We start from the raw sequence: 7,980 nt of genomic DNA, 5'->3' as shown, positions 1-7,980 counted from the left end.
TACCAAGTCCAAACCTTCCAGAACTGACCTTTGCAGAATGTTTTCCTTCTCTCATCTTGGTAGCTGAAGAAAATTCTTCTGTTGGACCATATGTCATGACTGTGGGCTCAGAAAATCAGGTTTGTGGGAATTATTAAGCCTTTGGTGATTTTGTCCCAAGCTTCTTTGGATAAAAGACCCCACGTTTCATAGCTGGAAGTTGAGGGGAAGACCCCCATCTGGTGCCCCAGGCCTCTCCCCAACTTCATTCTCTAAAAAAACCCAGGCATCGGACCCCTGGGTGCCTCAGCGATGGAGCATCTGCCCTTGGCTCAGGGTGTGATCCTGGAGTCCCAGATCGAGTCGCATAGGGCTCCCCGCATGGAGCCTGCTTCTACCTCTATGTCTCTGCCTCTCTCTGTGTCTCATGAATAAATAAATAAATAAATATTTTTTAAAGATTTTATTTATTTATTAAGAGAGAGAGAGACAGAGGCAGAGTCACAGGCAGAGGGAGAAGCAGGCTCCATGCAGGGAGCCCGACGTGGGACTTGATCCCTGGTCTCCAGGATCACACCCCAGGCTGCAGGCAGCGCTAAACCACTGTGCCACCGATTTTCCTCACCCCACCTCTTTAAATGATGTCCTAGGAGCCTCCATCAGCACCTGTCTGAATTACTGTGTTTGTAGGCTCCTTCTTTGATAATTTCCTCTTCCCTGACTTCAGTAGAGATAAGTCGGCAATCTTCTCTGGCCATCTTCAGAGATCGTAAAAACAATATGCTGCAGTGCCCATCAGAGGTTCCTCCTAGGTTCAACTAAACATTCAGACCTACAAGCCTACCAGAGGCCACACTCACTCAAAAATGTGGCTGGGGTGGGGGGGTGGATGCCTGGGTGGCTCAGTCAAACATCCAACTCTTTGCTGTCCGAAGGCTCAGTCATGATCTCAGGGTCATGAGATCAAGCCTTATGTAGGCTCCGCACTCAACTGGGGAATCTGCTTGAGATTCTCTCCCTATGCCCCTGCCCCCCTTCAAATCAATCAATCTTGGGGCACCTGGGTGGCTCAGTTGTTAAGCGGGCTGACGCTTGATTTCAGCTTGGATATATACACACACAAAATAAATAAATCTTAAAAAAAAAAATGTGGCTAGGAATCATAGCCAAGCAGCATGGGAGCATCAATAATTAATCACACAGAGCTCTGGGGTTAGTCTAGCATAGCGGTGAGCTCAAGTGCAAGGAGTAAAAACCCTGTTGCATAGGTGTTGGAGATGCCCTGGCTTATAAGCCATTCTATTTTCAAATAGTTCCATAAGTTTCCAGCTCCCTCACAAAGACAAACACAGTTCAAAGGGTCGCTATACTCTGGCCCAAAGGATGGTGCTCAGCCAAGTATATACAGTTCATACAAATAACCAGTGTAAAACATGCCTTATTCTCTCCATTTGGACACTGGGGCTTAGAGAAGTGATAATAAGTGATGGAGTTGAGATCTCCTGACTCCAGGGACCACTCTTCTTTCTACTATATCACGGCTGCCTCATTTGATCTGATCAAATTAGTATTTCTGATCAAATCAGTATTTCTGATCTTCAGTGTGACTACGACATGGTCTTGATATAATTTGAGTGTATTTTATTTTTTATTATTATTTTTTAATTTTTTATTTATTTATGATAGTCATACAGAGAGAGAGAGAGAGAGAGAGGCAGAGACACAGGCAGAGGGAGAAGCAGGCTCCATGCACCGGGAGCCTGACGTGGGATTGGATCCCGGGTCTCCAGGATCGCGCCCTGGGCCAAAGGCAGGCGCTAAACCGCTGCGCCACCCAGGGATCCCTAATTTGAGTGTATTTTAAAGAAATATACAGGGGCACCTGGGTGGTTCAGTCCGTTAAGTGTCTGCCTTCGGCTCAGGTCATGATCTCAGGGTCCTGGGATTGAGCCCAGTGTTGGGCTCCTTGCTCAGTAGGGAGTCTGCTTCTCCCTCTCCCTCTGCCGCTCCCCCTGCTTGTGCTCTCTCTCTCTCTCTAGTAAATAAATTAAAAATCTTACATTTTAACATTTTCTAAAGTGCAATGCCATCTAATAGGTGGTCTTGCGATTATTTTAGAATATATTTGTGTGCAAGTTAGATTAGTAAATACATCTAAAAATTCCTACATAGGAGACACAGTAGGCATGGTTGGCATTCAATAATTTTTTTTTCCATCACAAGGCACAGACTTTATTGACATACTTGGCACCACACCCCCACAGCTCCAGCCTCGCAGCCTAGGAGGCAGCCCCTGCAACTGTACCAGGCATCGCCCAGGACCAATAAGTTAACATAAAGGACGCTCACGTGTGGGGGGTGCTCGGATGTCTCCTGGCTCAATCGGCATTCAATAATTATTCATTGAATCTACTCTGTACTCCCTCGATTTGGGAGGTGGACCTCGATGACTTCCAAGGGCATTAGCTTTGACCTACTAGTCTTCTAAGTCATGTTAAACAGGTGGCCCCTCCAGGGTTGCAGTAGGCCTTTCATTACACGGAGCTCCATGCTTAATAGCTGCCCTTCCAGCATTCGTCCCTACCCACAGTTAAATCTGCACTGACAGCAAACACAGGGCCTTTCGCCCTCAGATCAATAGATCAAAATGTAATTAGCTATGAGGATTTGTGGCTCTTAGACCAGGTCACCCAAATCACTGTTTTCTGAGTGATGCGCAGGACAGAGCCAAGCCAGACCCAAGGCGGGTTGCCCATAAGTCATTACATGACAAGCTGGCCTCTCTCCTTCCAAAGAGACCACTGAGGGCTTGCACGTTGCTCTACATCAGAAGCTAGGACTTGAATAAAAGCTTTACTAATCAGAGTTGTTTAGCCAGCTCTTTAGAAAAAGAAGGCTTCATAATTGCTTCATAATGTAATGGAAAGACCAGGAATCCAATGGTGATATAACATGCAAGGCGCTTCACACCCCAACCCAGCATTTCAGCCTCACAAACACATTCTCACCCTTGCACACTGGTGTTTCCTTTCCACAGAAGGCCTTATACCTGATCTTTTTTTCTTAATTTTTTTTTAATTTTTTTTATTTATTTATGATAGTCACACACACAGAGAGAGAGAGAGAGAGAGACAGAGAGAGAGAGGCAGAGACATAGGCAGAGGGAGAAGCAGGCTCCATGCACCGGGAGCCCGACGTGGGATTCGATCCCGGGTCTCCAGGATTGCGCCCTGGGCCAAAGGCAGGCGCCAAACCGCTGCGCCACCCAGGGATCCCTACCTGATCTTTTTCAACTAGTAAACTCGGACTCATCCTTCAATACCAAGTCCAAACCTTCCAGAACTGACCTTTGCAGAATGTTTTCCTTCTCTCATCTTGGTAGCTGAAGAAAATTCTTCTGTTGGACCATATGTCATGACTGTGGGCTCAGAAAATCAGGTTTGTGGGAATTATTAAGCCTTTGGTGATTTTGTCCCAAGCTTCTTTGGATAAAAGACCCCACGTTTCATAGCTGGAAGTTGAGGGGAAGACCCCCATCTGGTGCCCCAGGCCTCTCCCCAACTTCATTCTCTAAAAAACCCAGGCATCGGACCCCTGGGTGCCTCAGCGATGGAGCATCTGCCCTTGGCTCAGGGTGTGATCCTGGAGTCCCAGATCGAGTCGCATAGGGCTCCCCGCATGGAGCCTGCTTCTACCTCTATGTCTCTGCCTCTCTCTGTGTCTCATGAATAAATAAATAAATAAATATTTTTTAAAGATTTTATTTATTTATTAAGAGAGAGAGAGACAGAGGCAGAGTCACAGGCAGAGGGAGAAGCAGGCTCCATGCAGGGAGCCCGACGTGGGACTTGATCCCTGGTCTCCAGGATCACACCCCAGGCTGCAGGCAGCGCTAAACCACTGTGCCACCAAGGCTGTGCTAAATAAAAATCTTAAAAAAAAAAAACAAAATCCAGGCAGACGTGCTCACCTTATGAAAGCTGATGAAAGAGACCAGAGACACCGCCCCCCCCCCCCCCCCGTGGCATTTTGTTTTTTATCTTCACTGAAGAATTTTTCAATGAAAATGGATTCCTTTTTCTATTTTGGAAAATCACCATGTAATAAAACATCGATGGGGCACCTGGGTGGCTCAGTCAGTTGTCGGATTCTTGATTTCAGCTCAGGTCATGATCTCAGGGTTGTGAGATAGAGCCCTGCATCAGGCTCTGCACTGGGCATGGAGCCTGCTCAAGACCCTCTCCCCCTCCCTTCACTCCTCCCCCTCAAAAGAAAGAAAAAGAAAGAGAACATTGACTATCTGAACAGTTGTATAAAATAGTATGCACCATAATGTGATGTTAACACTACTTCAATACTCAGGTATTTTAGAGCCAAGGAAGGGAACCATGTATGATCTCTAATGACCCAGTAAAAATGGTGCAGATATTACAAGAGGGAGCTAACATTCATGTCTCCCTGGCACAAGAGTGAGGAGGATTGAAGAGACCAAGAAAAATTCGAGGGGAAATTATTTAGAAGTAATGCATTCAAAATTAAGGATGGTGGCAAGCCTTTTGAAAGAGCTGCCCCCACCAGTGGTTGCAGTGGGTTTTCTGCAAGTCAAAGCGTACAATGCCACCTACTGGCCATGGGATTTGCCCAGCCGCTAGGAACTAGGTTGGTGGGGGGACTTGATTCAGGGGCAAAACTGCCCCAGGGATTTAAGTCTCAAACTGTTCTTGCTGGTAATGGCAAATGGAGGCCTGTCCTCTTTCTCCAAAGGAGGCCCAGAGTCCCCTGAAGCTTCTTGTGCACCACGGACTCCTGGTTTCTAGACTCTCGGGGGAAGGAATGAGAAATGATGTGATCTGGGTCTTGGCTGTGAGAAGTCCAACCACTCACAGATCTGAACCAGCGATTCTCAAAATCTGCTGCACATTCCAGTCACCTGGGGGGCTTAAGCAATCCTTTTTTAATTTTATTTTTTTATTCATCAGAGACAGAGAGAGAGAGAGAGAAGCAGAGACACAGGCAGAGGGAGAAGCAGGCTCCATGCAGGGAGCCCGACGTGGGACTCGATCCCGGGTCTCCAGGATCACGCCCTGGGCTGCAGGCGGCTTAAACTGCTGAGCCCCCCCGGGGCTGCCCGACTTAAGCAATCCTGATGCTCAGGCTGCCCTCGGCCAAGGAGGGCTCTGTGATGGGGCCCGGGCACCAGAGTTTTAAACCCTGTCAGGTGACTCCGATGGACAGCTGAGCCCTGCTATTGGCAGGGCCTTGCCCCCAGGGCTGACCTCAGAACCTTCAGTCTAGGGAGAGACCAGCGGAATAACACGGACACGTTCCCCTTCTGCCTTAGGGCTGTGATCGGAGGATGCCTCTGTCCAGGTTGGAGGGGCCCCTGTGCGAGGGACCGCCCCTCACCTACAAATATGGCTTTGTTGAGCTATAACTGACACACCATAAACTGCACATATTTGAAGTGTAGACACTGACAAAGTTCGATGGGCCCGGGAAGCCCTTACCACGTGATGACCAGACCCTTCCAGACCAAGCTGGGAGAGTCCGTTTTAATTGCTGTTCTGCAATCATTTAATATTCCACGCCAGGCCTTGTGCTGGGGAGAAGAAAACACAGACTCACCGTGCACCTGCTTTCCTGGGGGAAGTGGCCTCGGGATGCCCGGGACGCCCGTGGGATGTGAAGGAGGCATGTCCCTGCTGAGGAGTGCTGTGGGGGGAAGGAGAGCACTGGGGGAAGCTGGTCAGAGGGGATGATAGTTTAGTTGATCAAGACAGATGGAGGTGATTATTAGATGGTTGAAGGAACAGGGCCTTTTTAAGAAATATATTTTATTTACTTATCTATTTGAGAGAGAGGGAGAGGGAGAGCAGGAGCAGGGAGGGCTAGGGGCAGAGGGAGAGGGAGAAACAGACTTCCTGCCTTGCAACCCCCCCCCCCAATATGGGGCTGCATCTCAGGACCCCAGGATCATGACCTGAGCCAAAGGAAGATGCTTAATCAAGTCACCCAGGCATCCCCTCCCTTAAAAAAAAAAAAAAAAGATTTTAGGAAAAGGGCATTCCCAGTGCAGGAAACAGCATGAGTGGACAAATGGAGGTACGAAGAGGAGGTGTGTTTGCGGAGCAGCAGGTGTGACCAGTGTTCCTGCCAGGGGGTGGAGCGGTGCGAGGGGCGAAGCAGTCAGAGCTGGACTGGTTGGTGACAGCAGCCCGGTGACCAGGGGTGATGAGCCACAGGAGTCTGCTTCAGTTCTGTGAGCTTTATCCTCTCAGTGGAGAACCCGTGAAAGTCATAAAAGGGAGCGTGGTGATCAGATCCCCGTCGCGGGAAGTTCATTCCGACCACCCTCCAAGGTTGCAGGACAATCAGTCTGGAAAACTTCTGCAAAGTTCCCAGTGAGCAGAAACAAATGAATTGTGGGTCATACTATGCAAGAATCGGAAGTTTGAATGTGAAAGCCATTTCCAAAAACATTACAAATATGCATATTTACGGCATTCTTCTTATTTAAACAGTAGCAATGAAAGTCTCTAAAAAATGGATGATCCTCTGGTTCATGAAGCCTAGAGTTTATATGGCCCAGGACATTCGAGAAGTGGTGGAAACCGGCATGCTGTGGTGCAGCAGGCCACAAAGATGGTGGGACTCTCTAGAAGAGGTTCAAACAGCCTACTTCTAAAATGAATCCAGAATCGTCTTCAAGCGTAAAGGAGGTAACATGCAGGTAAGAGAGAGTCTGTGAGGACACATGACAAGGTTAACCAATTTTAAGTTACATCTACATTAATTCTGCTGCTGTTTGCTGATTAATGGCTAGTGTCTTTACAGGTGTTCTTTTTTTTCTTTTTTAAAGATTTTATTTATTTATTCATAAGAGACACAGAGAATGAAGCAGAGACACAGGCAGAGGGAGAAGCAGGCTCCATGCAGGGAGCCCGACGTGGGACTCGATCCCTGGTCTCCAGGGTCAGGCCCTGGGTCGAAGGCAGGCGCTAGACCGCTGAGCCACCCAGGCTGCCTGGTATTTTTTTTTTTTTTCTTCACAGGTATTAGTAGCTCAAAAGGGCGTTTCTTTTATCCCATTTACCCCTAGGCCTTGAGAAGGCAAGAGTAAACACGAATGGTGTCAGTGAGGATGCTTTCAGTTCCAAAAATAAAAATAACTACTCACAGTGGACCAACATTAAAGTCCAATGCTTCAGGCATGGTCTGATTGGAGCTCCTGCTCCATTTTTCCATGGTTCTCTTAGCTCTGCCCTCCTCTACCTGTCAGCTCAGGAAAACCCAAGCAGTCTGAGGCCTCACATCCCTAAGCCCACTTTGCTAAGTGAACAAAGAATTTCTCTTTCTCCAAGCATCCTACTGAAATTTAGGCTTTAGGGGTGCCTGGGTGGCTCAGCAGTTGAGCATCTGCCTTCAGCTCTGGTCATGATCCTGGAGTCCCGGGATGGAGTCCCACATCAGGGTCCCTGCTCGGTGGGGAGTCTGCTTCTCCCTGTGCCCCTCACCCTGCTCATGCTCTCTTTCTCTTTCAAGGAAATAAATAAAATCTTTTAAAAATGAATAAATAAATGCAATCTAGGCTTTATCCTAATTGCATTCATTTATGCCATGTGGTCACTGAATCAATCACTGGCAGGGGGGTTGGGTTCCACCGATTGGGTTGGGCCAAGCAAGATCCATCCTGGGAGCTGGGGGTCAGAAGCCAAAAATATCTATTACATGATTTAAAAATTACCCTGGATGATCTAACAGCCCCTAATGAGGTCTGCAGATATCACTCAATCTGGTTTGCCATGTTATGTTTGCTATTGAAAGTGAGACTGGGCGGGGCATCTGGGTGGCTCAGTAGTCGAGCATCTGCTTTTCGCTCAGGTCATGATCCCAGGGTCCTGGGATGAAGTCTCACATCAGGTTCCCCACAAGGAGCCTGCTTCTCCCTCTGCCTGTCTCTGCCTCTCTCTCTGTGTCTCCCATGAATAAATATATACAATC

Source organism: Vulpes lagopus, chromosome 1 (assembly GCF_018345385.1).
Source record: "Vulpes lagopus strain Blue_001 chromosome 1, ASM1834538v1, whole genome shotgun sequence".
In the NCBI taxonomy this organism is placed as follows: domain Eukaryota; kingdom Metazoa; phylum Chordata; class Mammalia; order Carnivora; family Canidae; genus Vulpes; species Vulpes lagopus.
Note: the sequence above shows the minus strand (reverse complement) of the source record.